At 35.1% G+C, this 27,210-nt stretch overlaps 1 long non-coding RNA gene and 1 other non-coding gene across 4 annotated transcripts in view; both read left to right on the plus strand.

Moving 5' to 3' along the window:
* The window catches only part of LOC140686059 (uncharacterized), a 181,086-nt gene that overhangs the window by 42,359 nt on the left and 111,517 nt on the right, over positions 1 to 27,210 (plus strand). For 2 of the 3 annotated variants that reach the window (XR_012059500.1, XR_012059501.1), the window contains exon 1: positions 10,556 to 10,695. The exons of the other annotated variant lie outside the window; for it this stretch is intronic. This is a non-coding gene — a long non-coding RNA (uncharacterized lncRNA). Of the gene's footprint in view, positions 1 to 10,555; positions 10,696 to 27,210 lie in introns of those variants that run through there. 3 annotated transcript variants of the gene reach the window in all.
* On the plus strand, positions 10,412 to 10,546 carry LOC116276781 (small nucleolar RNA SNORA76). Its single transcript, XR_004186285.1, has one exon. It is a non-coding gene; the product is annotated as a small nucleolar RNA SNORA76 (small nucleolar RNA).

Genomic DNA, 27,210 nt, shown 5'->3' on the forward strand with positions numbered 1-27,210 from the left:
TATATCATTAATTTTTAGAGTCTAAAGCATAATGTTTTGTTTTATATTACTTAGGTGATATAGTAAGTTAAAACATCAAAGATATTTAAATATCTTTTACTCTGTCTTTTCCTTATAATCACCATTTGTGATTATGTATTTATTTTGTAATTTATTTGATTTATTTAATTACAAAATAAATATATAATCTCAACTATAAATTCTAAGAGTAGGAACTAAGTCTGTTGTTTACTTTCTGTTGAATTCTCAGTACCTAGTTAGTTTTAACACATAGTAGGCCTTCAATACATATTCTTAAATATGTGTGAAAACAGAATACTTGTCATGAATGAATTATCCTTTAAAACTACTGCAACTTATCAAAGCAGATTTGAGGTTAGTGGCAGGAATAGAAATGAAAAGGGAAGGATCTTTACATATCTCAACATAAAGAGTTGGGGGTTATTGGCCTATGACCACTCCTATTTTAAACAGATTATATAGAGTGCTATCTTACCCAGGGCTTAAACTCATCATGGTTCAAACCTGGGTTTATGGACACAGGAAGGAAAAATGGCTCTCAGAAAAATAAAGCCTTGATTTGTAACTTTTGCCAATTTCCATAGTGCAAATACTTTTATCAAAGATGATTTCAAAATACCAAAGTAATGTCACTGAATGTAGAGTTGGGAAGATATGAACATAGTCAGCTCTCCCCAGCAAGACTAGCACATTGTTGTGGGAATAAGACTTTGAAAATTTACTTTTTCAGCTTCTTTTCCTACCATTTACTGCCTGGAAATTTACAGTCTAATATACCAGACATCTACTAGGTTTACATTTTTGGTAAACATGGAGACACTGTTTGGACCCCTTTCCAGGAAGGACTTGCTGCCCAGTTGACTCCAGCTCTCAGCCACTTCTCTCATTGCCTCAACTTCAGAGTGCTGCCTTGCCCAAGGTCTCTTCTCTCTGGACATCCTGCATCTGGTGACAGAGCCAGGCAAGGATATAAATACCTGGCTCCAAAGCTCTCCATAGTGCTGGCAGAGGCTTGGACATCTTGTGTCACAGTTCAGTTTCCCTCTCTACCCAGCTCTACCTTCTTCTGCTCCCTTCCACAGGGATTACTCCTAATAATACCCCACACTTAGTGTCCACTTCAGAGAAACCACATTTTGACCACACTTCTCTATTTTATTTTATTTCACTCCATTAGGAGTGCTTGGGAGAACCTTCCCACCTTTCCTGCTGACCAAACTTTTGTCCATCTTTCCAACTGTCCTGAAATTAGCTCAGGTCTATCTTTTCCAGGAAATCTGTGAACAACTCTTAGACAGGCCAAGGGGCTTCATATCACCCTTCTCTAGGTGTTATAGCACTCTGCGTGGATTGTTATCTCTTTTCTTACCTCATTATATCAATATATGTTTATTTATCTGTCTCTAGAGTGTAAGTTCTTTAGAATTTCCTTCTGTCTCTGTTACTCAGTGCCTAGCAAAATGAGGACACATAGGAGTCACTTAATGAATACATATTTATTGAAATGAATTAAATCAAATGATTTGTCTAGACTTATCCAGTTCCCATTATGAGCTGATTATATAATAATTGGGAGATTCTTAATCTTTGCACTGTTAAGGAGGGGTTCCTATGAGAAAGCAATGACCAACATAGTTCTTGAAGAGTTGGAAAGATGGTCACCTGGACCACAGTGCTGGTCATTTTCTCATGGTACAAAAGGAGTGACACTGACGTATTTATAACATAAGACAGAAGTAAAAACTTAAAAGAGAAGGGACATGCCTCTTGAAAAATACAGAGCCAACTTTCAAATAATGTTTGGAAGGGGAGCAGTCCTCTTCCCTGGTTCATATATTTGTAGAAGAAAGAAAAATGAACACTCAAATGTTATTTCTGTTTATAAAGGAGTTGATTTCATTGTCTGATTAAAATACAGATATCTTCTTAAAGTATATATGAGGTTCATAAAATAAGTAATGTTTACTAATTTTGAAAGAAGGTAAAAATCATTGGTGAACACATATTTAGTTTTTAGAGGACTAATTTCATATTGATAGAATCCAGCTGAATGGTTTTATGACATGTTAAATCATAAAATGTGAGTTTGATTATGTTTTGACATTTAGTTTGATAGCAATCTGTTAACAGACAGCTAAATGTGGAAATTTGACAAAGTGTTTACCTTTGAAATCACTGCTTAAACTAAAACAAGCCTTTGAAAATATTTAATATATCTCTGTCATTATTTTTTTACAAGGCTTATTGTGGGGGTCAAATTTCTTGTAGGAAATTGTACATAAGAGGAGAAGCCAGAGAATTGTAGGGAGTAGAGATAAAGGAAATCTTACGTTGGAATATTTCTACACTTTTTAAAAATATTGTAGTCTAATAGTGGAAATAAAGTTTTTAAATGTGGCAATTAGACAATGATAAATGGGGTAAAAGAAATATGTGAAGGTCATAAAGTTCTACGTTTAGTTATATGAAGCTTAGTCATAATAGAACAGTATGACTGGGCTCCAGATTTCTGTAGCACATTGAACAGTCTGTGTTTTTATGATTCTGTATTCAATTCATCCTCTACAAACAGACATTATCTAATTGTTTGTACTGCTATTTACTTATTTTTTCTGGATTAAGTTCTAACAACTTGAAAATTTAAGTAAAAAGATCTAATTTTTGGCATGTAACTTATTCAACTAGATGACTGAGAAGAATTCCCCTTGTGAGTGACTGAAAATCAAAAATTGTATTAACTTGCAAGAAACTGTAACAAAATGCCACAAACTTAAACAACAGAAATTTATTGCCCCAGTTTTGGAGACAAGAAGCTTGAGATTGAAGTGTCAGCAGAGATGTGCTTCCTCTTAATGCATTAGGGAAGGATCTTTTTCAGGAATCTCTGCTAGCTTCTGTTCACTCTTGGCTTGTGGAAGCAGAACTCTAATTTTCACATAGCATTTTCCCTGTGTGTGTGTCTCCAAATTTTCCCTTCTTATAAAGACACTGGTGATGTTGGTTTAGGCCTTATTTAATCTGGTATGATCTCATCTTAACTAATTACAGCTGCACTAACCCTATTTCCACATAAGACCATATTCTGAGGTGCTAGGGGTTAGGATTTCAACATATGAATTTTGAGAGCATACAATTTGACCCATAATAAGAACCAATGCAATTTATGGCCAGTTTTAATGAGGCTTCTCCCATTGTCACCTGGTGCTATAATTTTGCTTCCAAAATACTGTTGATTCAAAGAGGAGATATATTTATGGGGTTCTATCAAATTAATATTACTATTATTTTTCATTGACTTTGTTATGGGGGAAAATTACATAAAAAGCTATGCTGAACACTTGACATAAGGAAAGATTTAGGGCACCTGGCAGCCTGCAGTTCACAGTATCTGGTCAAATATCATCAGCGTCATAGGCAATGTGCTTTGTAACACAAATTTTTTTTCACTGTAATTCGTTTTAACACTTCTTGGTGTCCACATTTCCTAGTACTGTTATTGTCCCTTTAAATACTTTTACCTAGGCAATAGGAACATTTTTCTGGTGCTCCCAAGCTAAGCTGTTCTCCTTTTAGAAGCAGTGTGAAACAATGATTGAAATGTAGGCCTAAGAGCCTGGAGACTCAGGTCTCGTCTTACGCCACTCAGTATTCCTGGGAAGATCACAACCTTCTCAAGGCTTTAGCTTCTTTTTTTGTCATGTAAGATTTTAGACTAGGTTGGACTCTGTACCACTGTGCATTATTCAGAGCCTTAGACTCTCTAGGCCCAGTGAGAAGAGACCAGAGGAACAGAAGTACCAAGGCCCTTCATACATTGGCAGTTTCCCATTCCTTCAGCTCTTGGGCAACAGCTATACAATAAATTGTTTATATTCTGGGGATCTGAGTATGACTTTGATCAAATGCTAAATGATGGGTTGAAAATCACTAGACTCAATTCTATGTTTCATATTCTGAAATTCTGACTTCTTCATCTTAATAGATATTATTATAAATCAAAGTTGCTTATTATGGCTTAAAAAAGAAAGGAAACTTGTAATTTCATAATACAAAATATCTGTAGTTCTCAGATTTTCAAGTGTGTATTATAAAAATCATAAATACATTAAACCTCATATATTACCTTTCTTCAGCACTGTAATGGTCATCTTTCAATTAATCCTGTTCAATAAACAAATGTCCTATTATTATTAACAATAAAAATCTGTTGTATACTTACTATTGCCAGGTCCAGTTCTGAATATTGGAATTAAAAGATAAAAGCTCTGCCTCAAAGAGCTTTTAGCCTAGTCAATGAGACAAGTAATGGAAACATTATACTGTCATGGGGTTGGGCACTGGATGTTATGGAGCTTCAAGGAAAAAAAAATCTAACCTAAACTGAGTGGGAGCTGGCAAATAATAAGACATAAGTTTTTTGTTTTGTTTTGTTTTCCTTTTTCTTTCTTTTTTTGAGTTTAATTTCAATTGGGAGACATTGCAGGTGGTGGGGAAAAGGACATGGGAACATCTTGAAAGAGGAGAAGCAGACCTCCACTTCACCATCCATCACCCAAGGCAATGACACTTAGGAGACCAGAAATGGGCAGAAATAGAGGGATCTCAAAGCTCAGCTCAATAATGACAACATATCCCTTGAATGCTGTGTGTCCAGTGCTGTACTAAGCAAGAGTTTAATCAGAAGACAATTAGAGGAGGGGATGCTAGAACTGTATATTGAAGGGTGTGAAAATTAGGAGGAGGTGAGAAGAGAGAAGGAACAAATAGGAAAGCAATCTGTGCTAAGGCATAAAGACAAGAGACAAGCCAGCATATTTTGGTAACTATAGAACATTCAGTGGGGTGAGATGTAGTCTGTGACAGGCAGAGTAGTGAGAGATTAGGATGGAGAGCTAAGCTCAAGGGACAATTAACAAAGGGCCTTAAGAGTCCAGAGGAGGCTTTGGAGTTTAACCTGAAGGCTCTAAGGAACCATTTAAGGATTTTAAATTGGGATGACTACATAAGATGTGTCCTTCTGAAAGTTCACACTAATTGCGATGTAAAGATTGAATTGAGAGATAGCTTACAATGTAGGTAAAAATATCAGTTGAGAACTTTTATAAAACTCCAGGAAAGAAATTATGAGAGTCAGAGCTAAGACAGTGAAATTGTAGCCGGACAAAAGCTGGTTTTGAAAGATAATAAGAAGAGAAGAAAGGACATGGTGACATTGGATATGACGGAAAAAGAGAAGTTAAGAATTATCTCTTGATTCCTGGCTTGTGCAGGTGAATGGAGGTTATGTGCCATCCACAGTGTGAAAGGATATAATAATAGGGGGCATATTTTGGGAGATGGTAAAAATGATATACATTGTTTCATATGTATTCACTTAAAGGTAAGGTGACCATATAAATTATTGTTCAACTGGGACAATTTTTAAATGAAGCAGAGCTTACTATTAATATATAAGCTATGTGACAGTTATACAAAATGAATATATGGTCACCTAATTTAAGGTGGGACAGTTAAATGGAGAGTTGGATACATGAAAAGCAGCATTGTGTAGGGTAGAGGCTAAGTTTTAGAGTCAGACAGATGTGCATTTGAATCCCTGTTGAACAGAAGAGAGATTTGAACCCTGTTTCCGTGGAGTCTGTGCATTTTGAGGATATAGTTTAATTTCTATGAACCTTAAATTCTTTATCTTTAGTAAAGGGACTGTAATATCAATCTCATAGAGTTTCAGGGATGTCAAATAAAAAAAATTAGGTGAATACATACTTGGCACTCAATAAATAGCACTTATTTTATAAGGTAACAAGATAGATGAGGACTGGAAACCCTTGAACAGCCAGTGTGTTTACACAAGTTTGAAAGAAATAGAGTTCTTGGCCCCAAAGGAAAAGGTATAGGCAATCTCAGGTATGCTTATCATGTTCATATTCTAAATCCTATAGAATCCTTGAAAGCTAGGTGTTTGTTTTTATTCTTGTTAAAATATTATTAGATATATTGGTATAGCAATCGGGATTACTTGAAATAGGCTATATTGCTGTTCAACTTTGAAGTCAAAATTTTAACCATGGAAATGCTAGCATATTCAAGGAATGATGCAAAATGTATCCTCATAAATACATAAAGAAGAACTGATTGTGGATTAAGTTCTTTAACCATGAAATCTGTTTCCAAAACTTAATTTCATGTTTCCCTGAAATTGTATGCAACTGAGACTTGTTCTGCGAAGTAAAACTTGGCACAGAAAAGTGAAAACTTGGATGTTATTTAACCACTTCATGGGTATTTTTTTCCATCTTGCTGTGTCATCTTTTAATTTTACTGTCATATAAGATTAGGCAATTTTAGTAATAATACTGCCTTTCAGGGAATAAGGCTTTCTTCTTTTTTTTCCACATCATATAATTAAGAACCATTAACTACCGTTAGGGGATTTGGTTAAGTCATCTTTAAGTTTATGAAAACAAAATGAATGGTCTTCCATAATCTTGAAAAAGTCATGGACTTTGGCAGGCAGTTAGAAGCTACTGTCGACAATTCTCCTTGGGTATTACTGCATTGTGTGAACTTCTTCACAGATGTTTTTAAGACCTTATCAGAGTTTTTATGTAAACTTACTAAAAGGTTTTGGGTTTACAAAGCAACATTAGCTAGTTATAACAAGCTACTCACTTTCTAGGGAGATGCTGTATTTTTAATAGTGATGATTTGTATATTTAAGAATGGATGCATTGCTAAATAAGCAGAAATTAAAACTTAAACACAATCTTTAATGACAGTATTTAGAACTATGCTTAGTTTTAGTTTTTTTTTCTTTCTTCTTTTAGAAAGGGAATAAAAGAGGGCTTTGTTGTTTCATGAGGCATGATAGACCTTTTTCCTGCAATTATTTCCTGCAACATATTTTCTAAAAAATTATTCTACTTGTATGGTATAACTTCCCTAGCACCCTAGCACAGTGTCTCCTCAACTTTCTTAGAGGAATTTCTTTCTCATTGTACCACAGTATTATAATAATATACTTAATTTTAGGTTGTTGAAGATAGTAATTATTGAGATAATGTATTTTGTTTCAGCATGTCTCAATGGGAAGAGTAATTGGTCAAATGCTGAAATGGGCCCAGGGAATATCAATGATGTCAGACCACTGGGCAAAATTTTGAGGGCACCCAATCATTGCTGTCTCCTCTACTGGTCTTTAAAAATATAACACAGTTCAGGTTACTTCATAGGTCATGGGCAAGTCTGATCTTGGTGGGAAGCAAAATACAGAGGAGACACATGCTCTCAGTAGGTGGGAGAAGTCAGATGCCAAATCAAGGAAGAAACACAATTAAATAATTAAAAGCATGAGGGTTATGACCTGGCATGTGAACCCTACCCAGGTCAAACAATTAGAGATTTGTGGCAATTTTCCGAAAGGAGTGAACGAATTCTTTACATAGGCATTCAAACAGCTTCAAGGTAAGAAAATATCTTGTAAGATGATTTCTTTTAAAGTATCTGCTAGGGGAAAATAAACTTTTAAACAAAGAAATTTTGAAAACTGAAAAATGCCATCTTCTCTCCAGTATATGTTTGGATGTATAGTTGGCCCCTCAGGAGTAACAGCTTCCAAACTAAACTCACCGGCTTTCTCCCCTATCCTCCCAGACTTTCATTTCTCCAAGTCAGGCTTGACTTTTCTGTCAAACCTCTGTATTCAGTAAGTACCTGAGCCCTGTCTGTTTTACCAAGTATTGTTTCAGGCTCGCTTCTATTTATACTCACTACTCCTGCTGTTGTTGGAACCTTTAAAAAAATTTCTCCCCTGGATTTTCAAAATAGTCTCCTGATACTTTTCCTGCAGCCCACTCTCCTCCAATGCATCCTCCATACCCTGACCAAAATTATTTTTCCAAAATACTAATTTAATATGTGACTTTTTTCATTAAGACCTTTCAGTGATGTTCCATTGCCCACAAGATAATCTAAAAACCTTGGCGAGTCACATGAGGCCCTCCATGAAGTAAACCCTTCTCATGCCCTTTGACAGCTCCACCTCCCACAGCCGGTGCCCTAGCAAAATGCATCTATCTGTGTTATACTAATTGCAGTTTCAAGAATTTACTATGTTGTTTTGGACCTCTGTGCTTTGTCTATGATATTTCTTCTACCTGAAATGCCTTCTCTCTCTTTTTGCACATCCCTCCTCTCTTGTTAGCCCCCATTGTTCATCTGGTAAAATCATATCTAGTCTCTCAAATTTGTTCTCTGAAATTCAGACTTCTTTGGGAAGTTTCCCCTTAATTTCTCCTCCTCTGCTTGTCATTGTATTATCCGCAACTACTGCATTACTGAGCCCATAACAATGCTCAGTAATTGTTGGGTAATAATGATCATTGTCACAGAATGCAGACTATTAGATCACACATAATTCTCTAACCTCATTTTTGTTGGTTGATTTGTTTGTTGATTGAGAAAGGTATAAGGGTTGTTTTATTCTCACTTGTTGCTCTTATATCAACATTAAAACATTCCTTTTGGTTATGCCCTAATAAAGAAGAGATCTATGTAAGTTGCATTTAACTGAGCCTTGTGTTAAATCAGAGGTAATCCTGTGGTTTGGGCATTGAGAAACTCTGACCCTTTGAGGTCTTTTATTGATTGATTGAGAGGTTGGAATTTACAGAGAGATGTAGGAGGACTGAGGATATTATTTTAGGATATTATTTTATTAAGTTCCTAAAACATGCTCTGTTACTTAGAAATAGTAAATTTTTATAGATTAATTATAATGTATATGTTTATCAACATATGTAATTAATGGAAATTTGCTTTGAGGATTGCCACTAGAACTGGAAAGATAAATAAAATATATTTAAAATATTTTGGGCTTTTTGAATGTAACATGGTTAATATTCTCTGTTTTTGAGGAGAACTGCTTCAAGTAAATTATGTTTCTTGAGTTGTGAATGGTTTACTTTCTATATTCCTCTTTTTCTATGTAAATTACTTAATGTTAAAAATTATTTATAATGGTATATATTTTGCAAAAGCCTAAATATGCAACATTTAGTTGTAATATCTAATAATCATATACTCAAATGTTTTTAGAACAACCAAAATAACTCCCACAATGGGTCATTTAGACCTGTATAGGTGTTATAAATTTTTATTCTAGGTAAGTTTTTGAGAAATTGTCTTTTTGGTGGGTAGGTTCTAGTATGGTGATTTCTAATCATAGAAAAGTACTGTGCTATACAAATAAAATCGTGGCGTTTCTTTCTCTAGAATCTGTTGGAACAGTTTAGATAGTCTTTCTTGGAGGACACGTATAAATTAAATTGTGTCTCTCTCTCTCTCTCTCAATCTCTCTTACTCTCTCTTTTCTATATAAATGTATATATATATGAACTTGCTTTTGCTATACACTTTTGTGTAACAAAACAAATGAGTGGGAAGAAGTAAGGATTAAAAACAGATAAAAATTAGTAAAAGCTAAGCATAAAAAGTAGTGCAGATTATATTATTTATTTTTTAAGATAAAAATTATTTACTAAACTGTGTTTTTTATTTAGAAAGAATTACATTAAATGTTATAACCTTGTGAGTAATAACCATGACATTGATGGTGTTTTTTCCCAAAGAATCCAATGCATTTTCTAAAGAACGTAATAGGCACAGCTTCAAATTATTAATTAAAAAAAAGATGCTATGGTGTTACTATAAAATTAAAGAAGCTTGGGATTGAAAAACATCTTGATTGTAGACTTCTAATCTTTACATTTTCTTATTCTAGAGTCTACAAAATTCAAACAGTTTTTCTTCTATTGTATTCCTGTTTAAATACTGATAATTGAGTGGCAGACAAAGAAGAAATTTATGGTAAATGATATGATTGTCAAAATATTTGGTATTTCTCTCTAAAGGACTCTTATTTATTTGGCACCTTTCTACTAGGGGTCTTGACTATGTCAACTTGGCCAGGTTACTTATTTTGACCAGCAAAATAAGTTACAATGAAATAAGTAAGGGCGCAAGTGACACATGCTACTTCCATGCTGAAGTTTTAAGAGCCCATTCTGATTTCTTTCCTCTTTGCCATAAGAGGTCCACATAGGGCCGCTTATTCAGACTTGTACATGAAATGAAGAAGATATTGATCAGAGTCACAGCTCATCCGTGATAAGCATAAATGTGAGCAAGAAATAAACTTTTATTGTTTAATCCACAAAACTTGAGATCATTTATTACTGTAGCATGACTTAGCCTGAGATGACTAAAGCAGTTGAAAAATGTAATAATGAAATTAAAGTAGATGTATATAAAAGTACTTGCAAATTCTTTTTTTCCTCAAAAAAAAAAAAGTACAATTCAATGTCTTCATATAAAAAATAGATTCGCTACTGCGCTGCCTTTGAGCCCCCTCCGCCGCCGTGCGTGGCGCCTGCGCGTGGGCTGCAGCGCAGAGCATGCGCTTGCGCATAACTGGGGCCGTCTGGCTCCGTGGCGGCGGCGGCCCTTTACACCGCGAGCAACATGGTGGCGCGGGGCTGCCGGCGGGTGAGGGTCTGTAGCGCTTCGGCCTCAGACTCTGGCTTTCGCCAAGGCTGAAATGAAAGTCCTTCAGGAGACGTCGGGGAATTCTGCAGTCTCCACGACTTATTGCCTCGCATGTCCTGTGCCTTCTCTGTAAGTCTGAGTGTCATCTCTTCGTGGGGCTCAGTGAGACGTGCAGGTTCAGTTAAAACAAAGAAACAAAAAACAAACTTTCTGAAGTTAATTTTTAAAAGATGTTTGTCCCAGAAGAGTCGATAGCTCAACCCAATAGGGTCTCTGTTGTGTTTCAGTATCTCCTCAAAATGCAATTGGTTTCAAGCTAAAGTAAACTTTTGTGGAGAGGTTTAACAAGATTTTCAGAGATTATCGGTTGGAAATGGGAATTGTGTTTTGCGTTTTGGAATTCAGTGTACCCAAATGAAGTACAGCATAATTTATCAGTTGAAAATAGACACTATAGTGAACAGGTAAGATAATTGTTAATGAAACTTTGAACCAGTAGTTTCTCATTAGAAAGTAGGTATATGAGTATGTGTAAAGAGAATCAAAAGAGCACAGTTAAATCAAGATACTTCAAACAATACAACAATCTTGAAAACAGAAAGATGTGAGAATGAAGGTGCAACTCTGATGAATATGATAAAAGTCCAGGAGAGAGACGATAAAGTATGCCCTGCTCCGCAAACCCAGAACATATTCTCATTGCTCTAGTGCTTACCTGCCTTCTTAGTATATCATGTCCTTAATTGCCCAAGAAGCCCTTAAAGTCCGTGAGGCAAAAGAGGAGGCTAGTTTTACCTCTAGAACTCGTCACAGAGGGAACAGGAAAGTTTATTCAGCTCACTAATACCTTTGCTTCTCTTGTCCAAATGGTTTCAGGATCAGAGTTGCGTGCACTTTGCTGAAAGCCTACTCACTCTGCAAGAGTGGGCCCCATGCATGTATGCTTAGTTACCAGTCTCTGTAGCACAGACACTGGGCCAGGGTGACCAAGTCTGAAAAGCTTCCTACATCACACGTTGTATCCAACATCCTAGCCCTGGGAACGCCTTCTGTCCTTGTTTAACCCTGAGCTAACATCCTAGACTTCCCTTTCCTTAGGGATTCATTGCTCTTTATTCCTGTAAGACATGGTTGGAGCCATCATGGTCCAGGACTTCCTGTGAAAATGACCTACCGTTTTTTTAATAACAGCTCTGCTTATGAAGGAATGAAGCATCTTTCACTAATGTAGTCAAAAAGCACAAGCTGTTTTTCATCTCCCAGGACCTCAGGTGCCTTGTTATGTGCGCACGCGCGCACACACACAAACACACTGTCTCTCTCTCTCTCTCTCCCCCTCCCTCCCTACAGGATTTGGTCAAAAGAGAGAAATCCTTTTCTCTAATACACTCCTCTGTTTACTGTCATTATTTTCTGGTCATTGGCATTGATACATTTCTGTGACTTTTTGGAGCTTTTCTTCTACCTTTATTCTTTGAGTCTTTTAACCCACTGAGGAGAAACAACCTGGGCTATTATTCTTTGGTGAATAATTAAAGTGGTGGTGATGAGCCGTATGCAGAACTGGTAAGGCCGAAATATTCCAGAGTTTTGCTGCTAGGGATCCTGTCTTGCTACTTTACTTCTAAGTGTGGGTCAAAGCAGGAATTTCTGAAACTGTGAGAAGTGAGATGTGTCTTCTGTGACAGTGGCCAGGACCTTAAAAAAGTTAGAGACCATGACCATTCCATGGAATTTGAACTTGGACTTTCTATCACCTTTCCAAAGGACATTGCCACTTTTTATTCTGTTCTTTACTGTCTTTGCTGCACTTGTAAGAGTAGCTGTTTATCTTTGAGCATCCTCCCGTCCCCTTCTCAGTCTGAGGACCAGTGTCCACAGTTGAGATTATTCTCCAATGTTTCTTAGTTCTTGAAGTTTAAAAACTCGTCAGGCAAGTATGCTTCCAAAAGGAATCTTTGGTCTGTATAAATGCTAAGTTGTTGTATAACATATATATGTACATACACACATATATGCTTTTTTAAGAGTGTTTTCTTTTCTTTCTTTCTTTTTTTTTTCCTGAGGGGAGGGAGTCAATTAGATTTGTTCGTTTGTTTATTTATTTATTATTTTAATGGAGGTACTGAGGATCGAACCCAGGACCTCTCATGCTTGCTAGTCATGCACTCTACCACTGAGCTATACCCTCCCCCCAGGAGTGTTTTCTTTAATTATTTCATGTTTGTGCTGAATTTCCTACTTTCTATGGGTGGAAGTTCTCTGATTGTTTTTTAAATTGAGTTCTTAGTGTCTCTAGCATTAAAATTTGAGGATTTTAGCTATGATCTTGGCTTGCTGTGCTACGATTTCTTCTTACTGATTCTTTGTTCTTTTGTATCATTCTCCTTTTTTCTGGCCTCATGTATGTTCCTCTTCAATCTCAGTAAGTATTTACAAGTACAACAGACGATTTTGAGTCATTCTTCACTGTGGCCTATTGAGTTAGCACCTATTTCTGGCATCTATTTTGGGGGACGTTATTTATTAGTTCCCTGTCTTTCCCTGTCATTTGTTGCTGGCCAAACATTCAGGACTGTTAGCTCCATTTTGAGCCTGTTCAGGTTTTTTAGGCAGATGGCCATGGTCTTGAGGTTCTGGACCCCCTTGAAAGCAAGTGTTTTGCAGAGCCCCATGCATTTCAAGGCCTAAGTAGTCACCTATGCAACATACTGACTATTCAACATAAGCCACCTAAAAGAAAATCTCATGGCATAAATTTGATGATTTTTACATAAAGCAGAACATAAATAACAGAATTTAAATAACATTTTCTTTAATTTTAATAAAGCTCTGTATTTCACTAAAAATGGTAAAGATTCAGCAGACTTAAGTAGGGAATTAAAACAAATATATATATATATATATATATTTACCAATGTTTTCTAGCACTCTAACTTTATTATGCTATTTGGCCAGGTTAAAAAGTTAGTCATCTGTGGTTTGCCATCCCTTGAAAGATTGCAGAGGAGACTTTTTAGCCTACAAGTCTCAGAGTTATCCTGGATTATTTCTAAATTTTGACAATGTTTTGAAATGATACTTTGACCTTGAGAACCCTGGGGCCTCCAAGAATGCATTTGAATCTACTGGCTATCTGGGCTTTGAATGATTCATCCTACAAAAATAACTGTTTTTTTTTTTCTCATCGTATTGTCCAGTAGGAAGGAGCCCCTTAAAATTATATAGTTTGTTATGATGATTGTCATTTGAAAATTTTGGACAGCTCTTTCCCACTAATACATCCAAAAATGAAATCAATTATCAAGTTTCATTACCCTTCTCTAAAAATTGGATCCATTTTTTCTTAATCAATTATAAATACCAATATATTTCAATCGTAATACTAGTATATTCAAATAATATATTAAACATACACCTAGTTATTGTCCTTATGGGATTATATAACTCTTTCTGATTACTTTGATTATTCTGGTGCTCAGCACAAATATATTTTCAGTGATAATATAATCAGCAGAGAAGATTTTATTATCACTAAACCAATTCTGTCCTAATCTAGTGACCCTTAGTTTGAGAAGTAAGAAATGAAGTTAGAGTAAATGACTATTGATTGGCATTGGTCTCTAGTTTCAACGATTCAAAATAAAAGAAGAGGCTGAAAAAAAATCATTACACACTAACACATTTATCCCAAATGGATTTATAAATTAGTGTCTAAATATTTATGGGAAAATAGTGGATAGTAAATGGTTGGGTTGTATGAGTATTGGGCATCAAGTTATGTTCCCTCTCTTTCTATTTCAATTCAGCTTAAAAATCTCTTCACTTAAAAAAGTGATTGCCTAGAGACCTTTGAAGCCAGGGAGGATGATGAGGGGGCAAGAGGTTTATTCCCAGGGTCACACTTCATTTGCATAAGCTAGTAACCATAGGGCACTGTGGAATGTCTGTAAATAGATTGCATTACAGAAGTTCAGCTTAAAGGGACTCAAATAAATCCTCAAGCAAACATTTTATATTGCTTCGGGTTCTGCTGTAATAAAAATATTTTAGTAACACAACATTCTATGAAGGCAGGAAATGAAGCAGGAGGGTCTCCACTTCTTTTTTCAGTGCACTGTTGTGAAATTTTTAAAAGAAGACAAACACAATATTCTTATTATCTTAACAAAAGTTATTCAAAACAGGATTATGTCATTCTACATGGCTGTCATGAGGTGGTAAGACAAATACAAATCTCTCTCTCCCCTCTCCTTCTATCTTGGCATCTTGACTTTGTCTCTTCTGGACTCTTACTTTTTTACCCTGCCAATCTTTCAGGTTCACTGCTGTGGGATCTGTCCAACAACAGCATGCCTGGAAGTACTGAATATTGCATTCTGCTCTCCAAAGGAATTTTGGTCAGAAAGCATGATTTAAAACCCAAATATCAGATTTAAACATTGCCATCTCTGAAAAAAGAATGAAGGTGTAATATACGGTTTTAATTCTGACACAGCAAAAGGGGACTGTTCCATAAAATAAGTCATAATTAAGTTTGAATTTGAGTGAAAACAATGGAAGACATCACTATGCCCAGCCCAATTTCTCAGATTATAATATATATATATATATATATATATATATATATATATAAAACCACATATGGTTTTACTTTAAAATGTGGGTAACAGATCAATTCTTCAAATAGAAATATGCTGCTGTAAATGTGATTTTAATAAAATTTGTACCATTAGTATATACTTTCATGATTTTGCATGCTGGCTTTAAGAAACTGATAGTACATTTCAAATTTGTAGGTCATATTCTGTATTCTACCAAGCCTAACATTTTGTTTATTTTTGTATCCATTCATTCATCCTTTGAGCATTTACTAAGCACTTGCTGGATGTCAGGCTCCATGCTAGGTGCTGAGCAGGGATAATGCTGGGATTCATCCGAACTGGGGACCAGGAATGAGAGAGGCTAAATGGTGCACTGGACTGATCCTACACTTTAAAATTGGGTTCACCAGGTTCAAGTACTACTTGAACTAGTTAGTTGAGCAGTTAGAAGTTAAGACACATCACATCTCTGAGTCTTAGTTTCCTCACTTGGAAGAAGGGTCAGCAAACCTATCCTGCAGGATACTTGCAAGGTTTATGGAAAACTTAGGGAAGATGATTGGTACTATGTGTATCATGTAGATCTTGAAAACACCATAGCCAATTTCATTATTATGGTTTTCCCAGACTTACAGTATTTAAGTGTTTAAGTAATTTAAGTAAGCAATTTAAAATATTTATCAGTGATACGGGATTGCATTTTTAATGGTTTCAAACTGAGCAGAATAGGTCTCAGTAAAGTGTTTTTTATTTGCATTTATGTGAGCACTACACAATTAAAGTAAGTTTTAATGGACTTAGTCATGTTATCTAAATATAAGGACTAGTACATCTGAAAACCTAGAGGCTTAATCTAGAATTGGTATTCAAAAAGAACATCCATAAAGTAAAAGAAGTTAAGACGTGTTAGTCTAGGACTCACCTCAATCTCTCAACATACAATGCCGTAGTATCTCTTTCATTGTACGTGCCCCAAACTTCCATTTCTAATTAAAATATCCCCACATCTTCCATACATATCTGATTATGAGAAGGTGCAAGTTATAACATTGTCCTATAACAGAAAAAGGAGAAATAAAATATAGAGCACGTAACTACTTTGTTTTTCCTCTTTTTCCATGGAAATACTAGTCTTTTATAGTAATTTAATCAGATAATTTCAGTTTATGTTACTTTGTGTTTCATCATATTTACTTTTCTAATAACTACAATTATTCTCAGACTGAACATTACATTTTTCTCCTAGAATAGATGTGCTTAAATTGAAAAAATCCAATTGAATAAGAGCATGTAACAAGAAAATGTAATCCATCCTTATTAAAAAAGGCGGCTTACCTTTATCTGGGTGTTAAATAGTACAAATCCATGAGAGCCAGTGAATGTTTTGAAGTCAAAACGAAGGGCATTACCAAGGCTGAAGTGGATTTGTCACAGAATTATATATATTACCTCAGAAATAGGTTATTATATCTAGGAAGGGCAGGGGGAAATATGAAGAAATAAAATAAGAGAAAGACCGTTTGATTTTCATATATCTTCGCCTGGGTGAAATACTTCTGATATAGATTTTTATGCAAAATTTACTTTAGATAAATAAAGTCCAAAGCAGTTTAAAAGAGCTTTATACCTAATTTATTAAATAGGATATGTTTTCTAGAAGAAGGCTTCAGATGAAGATGTCTTTGACTATTAAGAGCTCTAATAATAGCATAATAAAGAATTCTGGCATAGACACCAGGCATTATGTAGGGTGGCATCTATTTTGACTGGGAACCCATACGCTTAGCCCACAGGATTCACATTCAGTTTAGTTTAGTTCAGTTTAGTTTGTATGTCTTTAAAATATTTAATGTATGTATGAACCATGCATTTCTTGTTAAAAGATGTGACCACTTACATAGTTTTCAAAATTTTTACAGTGGCAGTAACAAAGCAACATTACTTTAAACATGGATTTTTAAATAAGGCATTAAAATGTACTGATTCATATGTGATTGCAGTGCTCTTGAATTTATTTACAATGAAAATAACAAAAAAAGAGTGAGAAACAGCACTTCACTGGATAACAGCACTTAATATATAGTAACCATAGCATGGTTTGGGATAAAATTACCTAATTAATTGAAAGAATTTCATTATAATGGGATTTCACCTATACATTGGACCCTACAGCACAGATTTTATGGTCCCACTTAGAGCATTGTGCCAATGTTTAAATTACATGCTTTACAGAATCGAATTCAAATGTGTTTCTGTATGTCACCAGAACTGTCATGGAAAGTGGTTGTACGTGTAATGCGGTTTTACGTAAATTATCTTTCAAAAAAGAATTGTATATGCTTCATATGAGGTGATCCAGAGAAAGCTTGATTCATCTTAGTGTCCTTTTCTTAGTACTTACTCATTCTATATTCTACTGTCATTTCTTTTATGCTCATAAGAGAAAGATTTTGTTTACCTTTCTGCTCACTCTTCTGCATGTCTCTTGGTACTCAGGACAAAAAGAAGATATGCTCATAATCCAGTGTTATTTTAATTATAAGGAAATATTTTTCTATCTTTTAGGCTCTGGAACATAATGTGATACTGCTGCTATAGAATTTGAGCAGTTAAGACTGAGTAATGTAGTTCCTGTAGAAAGTTTCTGTCATTATTACTTACTGACAGAAGTTAGGGTGAGCAGAGTTCCTAAAAAGTAGGTATGGAGTGTTCAGAAACTTTGGAATTGACAGGTTACAGCGTTCCTGAATGGCTTAGCTAGAGTCATAAAGGTGTATTTGGTGAACTTGGGAATAGAATTTTTATCTTTTCATTTTCAATCTAATGCCTTTTCCCTTTACATGAATATCTTTCTAAAAATATTTATAAACCTATTATGTGCAAACTAATGTCAGGTTCTGAGGATGCCAAGAGATACAAATTAGACCACCATCGTGGTGCAGCAGGCTCGTAGTAAGCCAGTAGTAGAATGAAATAAACCAGGATTCCTCCAGTGTCTTAGGTTGGAGTCCAAAAGGAGGTCATTTTTAGTAATGATCATCTGTGTTTCGCTAGTTCCTTTTCCTGCCTAATAATTTTGACCATAGTCACCAGCAAATCTTCCACCATTGGCTACTGCTGAAAATCCCCAAATGGTGTCCTCCATGAGCTCCTCAAACAGTCTAGTTAATTATCCAGAATTACTCCTTCCTTATAACTCTATAAAGTTCTGTTTCTTGACCATGCTTATGCCTATTTTCTTTCCTTTTGGATAGATTTGTTTTTCCTTTAGAGGTCTCTAAGCCTTTTATATAAATATATTTCTGTTGGGACTGCCTAATTGTATCCAAATATGTTTGAACCCAAACTGATGGAAGAGGAAGAAGATAGTAGTGACTTTTACCTGAGGGGAAAAGAAAAAAAGAGACAAACTGGACTGAAAACTGGCATGTGGCAAATGCCAATTTAGTGATTTTATCTGTTAGGATTATTTCAGTTTCAAGTGATTGGAAGCTGAATTCCAAGTAGCAAAAATGAGACTTACTGACTGACATAATTGGAAAGAGAGGTATAGTGCTAGTTTCAAGCTTCACTGAGTCCAGGGACTCAAACAATGTCATCATTCCCAGTCTTTCTGTATTTTTACATTTCCTTTTTATTGGCTCCATTTTCAGGCAGACTGTTTTCTCATCATAGCAATATAACTTCCAGAAGCTTTAGGCTTAAATGTTCACAACCCCATGTCAGTTGCCTAGAACTGGAGTAACAAGATTAGAGCCTTGAGTCATCTCAAACACACGGCTAGTCTCCCCTCAAAACAGTTGGCAAAATTTAAAGCTATGCAAGGTGGAAGACTACAGAATCAGGATTTCTAAAAGACTTCTAAAAAGCAGAGCAGAAATCATAGCAAATTCTAGTGTTTCAGGAACAAAGACATTTTCTTAGTTGAAATTCTTAGATGGCCATGCTCTATGCATAGAGATGAAACAGAGGTATATTGCAGCCCAAACTCAATCCATCTCAGTCCCTGGTTTGATAAGGTGATCAGTTATCCACTCTGCCTCCCACTGTATTTGCCAGCCAAGGAAAAGCTAAACCCCAAAAGATGGGAGATAACATCACCAGAGATACCTTTATTTTTAATACAAAATACCCAGAAATAACTTTAAATTATTAGGCATGTTAAAAGACAGGGCTATATGACCAGTAAGTAAGTAAGTCAATACTAAAAAGAGGCCTTAGGTGGATCTAGATATTGAAGTTAGTGGATAAGAACTTTACTATACATATATTCAAGTGGAGAGAAGAAAAGGTAGGCAAAATCAATGAAAATAGGGAGAATTTCAAAATAAAGTTATAATTTGTAAATAGGAAACAAAGTTTGAAAACACAGTATCTGAAATTAAGAACACAATAAATGGGTTTAACAGCAGATTGGTTATATCAGATGACAGGATTAGTGAAGTATAATATAGGGCAATAGGAAAATATCCAACTTAAAGCAAAAAAGAACATATGAAATAGAACGAAGTATAAGAAATGTGGTAAACTGTGAAATGAGCTAATGTTTTTTGTAATTGGAGTGACAGCAAAAGAAAAGAGAAAATTGGGAAGAAATATATTTGAAGGGAAGATGGTTGAGTACATTCTAAGACTGATTAAAAAACAAAAACTCACAGATTTGAAAATCTCAGCCAGTCCCAAAGAAGATAAATACAGAAATCAAACAGAGAAAGCCAGCATACACACACCATAGTCAAACTGCTGAAAACCAAGGACAAAGAAAATTTTTAGAGAAATAACTTTAAGACTGACAGGTAACTTCTCAACAGAAATGATGAAAGTCAAAAGGCAATATTGAAAGAGTTAAAAGAAAATGACTGCCAACCTAGAATTGCATGTCCAGAAAAAATGTCCTTCAAAAATGAAGTATGATATAAAGATATTTTAAGCAAATCAAAACTGAAAGAATATGTCATAAGAAGGCCTGCATTAAAATAAATACCAAAGAGAGTTCTTAGGGATGAAGGAAATAATCCCAGAGAAGAAAACAGAAATGTAAGAAGAAAGTTAGAGAATTGGAAAAGGTAATTGTGTGGGTAAATATTTACTGTACAAAATAATGTCTGATGGAGTTTTAAGTATTTGTAGAATATTTATAAAATTAAAATAAAAGGCAGGAAGAGGTTAAGTTGGAATTAATGTGCTTTAAGATGTTAGCATTTTTCAGAGAAGTATTAATAATTTACATGAGAATATCATGAGTTAAGTCTGCATGTTATAATATGTATGGTTATGGCGAGAAGAATACATGTATAACAAGTTAATAAATCAGGAAATGGAATAATAAAGTTTGTTGTGTTCACAAGAAAATAAAAAGCAAATGGAAAACAAATAGATCAGATAGAAAAAAATAGTAAGATAATAAGATGAGAGATGCAAACTTCATTATATCAGTATTTAAGTTAATGTAACTAGACTAAATTTACCAAGAAAAATGCTAAGATTATTGGACCAGAGGAAAAACAAACTAAGTGATATTTTAAAGAGAGTCAGCTCATACATGCTAATAACCACATGCTATGCCACTGACTGTACCCACACCCTAAAGAGAGTCATCTCAATTCTAAGACAAAGAATGAAAGAATAAAAAAAGGTATATAATGTATACACTAACTTGAAATAAATAATGCCAGAGAAATTACACTTTAATTGAAAAAGTATTATGGAGATAAACAGGGAAATTTAAAAAAATGATAAATAGAAACCCATCAGAATAGTATCACAGTCTTAAATCTATGTATGTAACAGTTTTATGACATTAGAAAATACAAGCCACAAATACAAAATACACAAATCTACAATTAGGGTGGGTGGACTTTTATAGACCTTCCAATAGCTGAGAAAAAAAGCAGACAAAAATCTTAGTGGGGATAGTGCAATTAACATATTTGATCTAATTAACATAGATAAAACTCTGTACCAAACAATGTCAGAATTCACATTCCTTTCAAATGCACATGGAATATTTATCAAACTTACTGTCATCTGGACCATAAAAAAGTCACAGTAAATTTCAAAAGCTTGAAATAATTCAGAATATATTTTCCTAAAGTTAATGAAATCAGTAATAAAAAGGAAACAAAGATTCTACAATTGTCTTTAACTTCAAATACATATAAAAGTCTTTAGGTCAAGAAAGAAATCATAATAAGTTTAAAAAAGTATTCTAAATTAAATGACAAATACATGGCATATCAAAATTTATGGAACGCAGCTAAAGCAGAGCTTAGATGGAAATTAATAACATTAAATACATACAATAGAAAAAAGGAAAAGCTGAAAACCAATGTACTAATGCTTCCATCTCAGTAAGTTAGAAAAAATTACAACAAATCTAATGGAACAGAAATACAAGAAGAAAATAATAAAGATAAGAACTAAAATAAAGAAGAAAGTAAACTTAAAGAAAATTGACAGTCAAAATTTGGTTCTTTGAAAATATTACTGCAATTGAAAAGCTCCTTATACAACTAATAAAGAAAAAGAGAACACAAGTAATCAATATTAATAATAAAAAACAATATTATTGCAGATATTAAAGGCATTAGAAAGGTATTAAGAAGATATTATGAATAGCTTTACATGGATAACTTTGACAATCAAATGAAATGGATAAATTCCTCTAAAAACACAACCAAAAGTGACAGAAGAAAAGATGAAATATAAAGTGCTCAAAATCTTAGAGTCAATTACCTTTAGTATAACATCCCAGATTACTTTATTTGTTAATAAGTAGTATTTTCTTATAGTCTTTTGCTAATCCTCAAGCATTGTTTTTCATTTTCTATTTATGCTCATTCTTCATTGATTTAGGCTTCCCATGCTCAGATTATTGCAGTGTCATCCTAAATTTTTCTACTTTTGATCTCTTCCTCACTCCAAACATTTCCTGAATTTTATGGCCTCATTAATCTTTCCAAAGCATGGTTTTCATATTGGAATACTTAGTCCCCAAACAATTCTTGAACTTTTAAGCCTTAAGTATTTGTTTAAATCGTTTTCCTATTCTTTTTCTTCACAGTGGTTTTGATTACTATAGCTTTGTAGTATAATTTGAAATCAAGGAGTGTGATACCTCCAGCTTTTATCTTTTTTCCTCAGGTTTATTCTTCCAATCCATGAATACAGAGTATTTTTCTGTTTCTTTGTATCTTCTTCAGTTTCCTTTCAACAATATCTTACAGTTTTCAGTGTACAGATCTTTTTACTTCCTTTGTTAAGGTTATTTTATTTTTTTGTTGTGATTGTAAATGGGATTGTTTTCTTAATTTCTCTTTGTGCTAGTTTGCTGTTAGTGTGTAGAAACACAACAGATTTTTAAATGTTGATTTTGTACCTTACAGCTTTACTGTATTTGTTTATTATTTCTAATAGTTTTTTAATGGAGTCTTTAGGGTTTTCATCCACAAATAGCGATGGTTTTACTTCTTTCTTTCTGATTTGGATGCCTTTTATTTCTTTTTCTTACATAATTGCCCTGGTTAGGACTTCCAAAACTACGTTGAATAAGAGAGGTGAGAGTGGGCATCTTTGTCTTGTTCCTCATCTTAGAGGGATAACTTTCAGTTTTCACCATTTTTATGTTGTGAGTTTGTTACTAAATTGAAGTAGCTATAGTTATTTTAATGCTTTTCCCCCTTTAACCTTTATGCTAATCGAGTGTTTAGCAACATATTCTGATATAGCATTGCATTTTCTGATTCTATTTACTGCTTTCCTCCAAGTTTTGTGTCCCTTTTTCCTTTTCTACTCAGGTAGAAGAGCTGCTTTCAACATTCCTCGTAAGGCAGGTCTAGAGATGATGAACTCATTCAGCTTTTGTTTGGGGAAGACTTTATTTCTCACGTATCTGAAGAATAACTGCTGGATAGAATATTCTTGGCTGAAAATTTTTATCTTTCAACAGTTTAACCATCTCATTCCATTCTCTCCTGGCTTGTAGAGTTTCTGCTGAGAAATCTGCTTATAGTATGGAGAGGGGGTTCCTTTGTAGGTTACTATCTTTTTTTCCCTAGCTGCCTTTAAAATTCATTCTTTATAATTGACTTTTGACAGTTTTAATATAATATGTCTTGGAGAAAGTTTTTTGGCATTGATAAAATTAAGTATTTGATTAGCTTCATGGGCTTGTATTTCCTGTTCCTTCCCCAGATTTGTGAAGTTCTTAGTTGTTATTTCTTTAGATAAACTCCCTGCTCCTTTCTCCCTCTCTTCTCCTTCTAGGATACCCATTATCCTTATGTTGCCTTTTAATGGAGTCAGATAGTTCTTATAGAGTTTCTTCACTTTTAAAAACTCTTAGTTCTCTGTCCCCTTCTACCAGAATCATTTTTATATTTCTATTTTTGAGCTTGCTAGTTCTCTCTTCTTTACAGTCTGCCCTATTTCCAAAGATTTCTAATGCATTCTTCATCTCATTTGTTGAGCTCTTCAGCTCCAGAATTTCTGACTGGTTCTTTTTGAGAATTTCAATCTCTTTGGGGAAGAGATTTTCCTTGTTATTAATTTTACTTTTGAGCTCATTGGTCTGCTTTTTCTGAGTTTTCCTATAGCTCATTGAGTTTCTTCCTAATAGCTATTTTGTATTCTTTATCAGTTTTATCACAAGTTTTGTGATTTTAAGTTTGGTTTCTAGAAAATTATTGTTTTCTTTTTGTGATACCATGTTACTGTGGTCTTCATGGTGCTTGATGAGTTGTTCCTCTGCTAGTGCATTGAAAGTAGTAAACACCTTTAGGTAAAGCTTTTTTTTACTTGACTAGCAATTCAACAGATTGGTAATTTGAGGCATTTCTTTTGTTTTTCAGTAGGTGGTGCTGTAGCACAAGTTTTTGGTTTCTCTTACCTGAGCTGCCTCTGGCTATATTTGAGATTCTGCACTTCCCCCTTCCACTGCCTCTGGCAAAGGTATCCCTGGTATTCACATCATCACTGCTTGTCTCTCTGGAGTGGCTGGTGCCTTACTGCCGCTGGTGTTGTGCTGCTGTTTCTGGCATCACAGCTGAAGGCACTGGAATGGAGGGCACCTCCTCTGTGTCTTGGGGTGCCTGAGTCATAGGCAATGCTGCTTCAGCAGAGGGAGAGGGAGGACGATTGGGGAGCTGGGGTAGTGGCGCCTCAACTGCATATGGGATTGTCAGGGTCTTTAGCACTGCCCCCATGGACAGGGGACTGGAGCTGTGGGCTCCAAGTGGCTAGAGGGGCTGTGGTTTCAGGCCCTGCTGTCACTGCTGCTTGATTCTCTGCAGTTGTGGTTGCTGCTTTTGTGGGGAGGCCAGTATCATGTGCATCACCTCTACTTTCGCTGCCAGATTCCCTGGGGCTGTAGGCTCAGCCACTTCAGCTGGGAGACTGGGATTGTGGTCTCTTCCCCTGGTTCCATCTCCTCTATGTGTTTCAGTCTGCCCATCTACAGATGTACAGATGTGTGGATTTTTCTGGTGTCCTGGTGTGTTGGGCAGAAGAACCTTTGTTCAATTATGGATGTTTTACCAGTTGTAGATTGAAGAAGAAAGGGAGAGCATTTAATACTGCCATGATGCTAACATCAGTCTACCACACTCAGCAGCTTTAAATGATACAAATGTATTATTTCTCAGTTTCTGTAGGTCAGAAGTTCTAGTGGACTTGGCTAGATCCTCTGCTTAGGGTCTCACAAGGTTGAAATTGAGGCTTTTCTGGGCTGCATTCCTTAATGGAGGTTCTGGAGAAAAATCTGCTTCCAGGCTCAGTCAGATTATTGTCTAAATTCATTTCCTTGTGGTTGTACGACTGAGATCCACATTTCCTTGTTAGCTGTTAGCTGGGGCCCGTCTTTGTTCCTAGAGACTGCTTGCATTTTTTTCTCATGCCTTTATGAGGCCCCCTTTAGCAGTGGTGAGCTGAGTCCGAATTATGTTTCAAATCTCTGACTTCTGCAGCATCTCCCTGTCCATAGCCAGAGAAGTTCCTCTGCTTTTATGACTCATGTGATTAGATTGAAAAATCACATGGAAAATCCATGATAATCTCCCTATTTAAAGATCTGTGAATTTAGTTACATTTGAAAAGTTCCTTTGCCATGCAAATTAGCATATTGACAGGTTACTGGAATTAGAACATGCGCATACTTTGGGGGCCCATTCTGCCTACCATATCAATTGATTTAATGGCTATATGCAAAATACTGTGATTCTGTTGAAACTGATAACATTCTGTGTTGCATTTGTAACTCAGGCACAGTCAAAACTAAAACAAAAAATTACAGGACTATGAATTTTACTAGTAGCCAGAAACGTTTATCCTTACAAATGGAAATGAGTAATATAGGTAAAAGAAAAAACAATTTCTAGAACCTTTAACATTTTCAATAAATAGAAAAAAGAAACAAACCCTAGCTTGAACTCTAGTAAACATGGAGACTACATCTATGTTGATACTGCCTGGTGTAGCTTCAAACACTGCTGGCAGTTTCTGGATAATTATGGCTTTCAGCAACTGCCCACGGTGTTTGAAGCTACACTAGGCAGGGTCCTCCTCATTGGACATGTTGAACAATTATTATTACTCCTGAAGTCAAGTCATCACAAACATACATGCCAAATTTGGTGAAAATCTGTCTATTTTCAAGTGATGCTGTAACAGCAGTTGGAAACTTTATATAGATTAAGGCATAAATGCTTTGTATGGCAGTTATGATGCAACAGTCATGCTTGAAAAGCTTTAAATCTCTAAAACAAACATAAGGTATTATTATCATCAATAACAACAATTATGTTTTATGATTTTCATTGTAAGCACTGTCATTTTATTTGCGTCTATAAATAAGAAGGGATAAAATGTACTATCAAATATCTGTTTAATAGGGCTTAATTATTTATTATGGGACTTTATAGTATATTTAATAAAATTAATGAGATTCTGATTACTTGAGCCTGCCGCTCTCTTTAGATGGAAAGTCTCTTTGATAAGAAGTAAAGCAAGATTGCCAGTTTTCTTATGAGAATTACAGGGTTTGAGGATTAGTCAACTGAGAATTGGTGAGGTCCTCCTCTAATTAATGTCTTCCCACCGATGTTTGCCCTAATCTCTCCTTTTATTACATTTATTACAATGCTTCAGTGGGATGTCTGTGTGGCAAGGAAGATCTATTAAATAAGGTTACTGTTCGGTTAGTGAAATAGCAATAAAGGTCCTAATTCTGTATTTGTTTCTTTGTTAATTCCTTTTAATTTAAAGAGTCACCTTGAGGGAAGCACACATCTGTAATAGAAAGAACAGTTGGGCTGGAAGTAGGGATAGCCACATCCAATCTTGGCTTTGCAGTTTTGGGCAGGTCATTGAATCTTTTGGCCCTCAGTTTTCTAAACCATAAAATACAGCTTTTGGACAAGATGATCTGTAAAATCACTTTAGCCCCCAAATTAAAGAATTTGCTGACTTCAGGGAACATTTTCAGGAATTGGTGAAAAGGAACATTTTCAGGGTTTTATTTATTTCCTTCTTAGATTTTTGCAATTCTCTCTTAACTGGCTTTCCTGCTATCGTTATTTTATTGCAGTAACTATTCTGTAGTCCATTGCTAGATTTAGGTTCATAAATTGCTACTTCATCCCCTGTTTAAACCTTCCGCATCAAGTCTGAACTTCAAGGCTTCCTGAATTTTGATCTGATCTTAGCTTCCTTTTCCTTTATTCTCCACAAAATTATTCTTCCCAACCCCACACTTCAGCCAGTTTGCTTGCTATAATTGAGTATGCTTATATTTTAGCCCCCACATCTTTACTTATGTTATCCTATCTGCCCGATATCCTTCCTTCCCCAGCTTCATCCCCTTGCTCTCCAGCATTCAAACAAATATTTTTAACCCCACCTACTGAAATTCTAACTCATTCTTCAAGGTCAACTCAAGAGCTATTTGCTTTACACAGTCTTCTACAATTACTGCAACTGGAAGCAGTCTTTTCCCCTCTGAAATCCTACAAGGCTTAATATGTTTCCAACTCAATGATAAATATTT

Source organism: Vicugna pacos, chromosome 2 (genome assembly GCF_048564905.1).
Source record: "Vicugna pacos chromosome 2, VicPac4, whole genome shotgun sequence".
NCBI lineage: Eukaryota > Metazoa > Chordata > Mammalia > Artiodactyla > Camelidae > Vicugna > Vicugna pacos.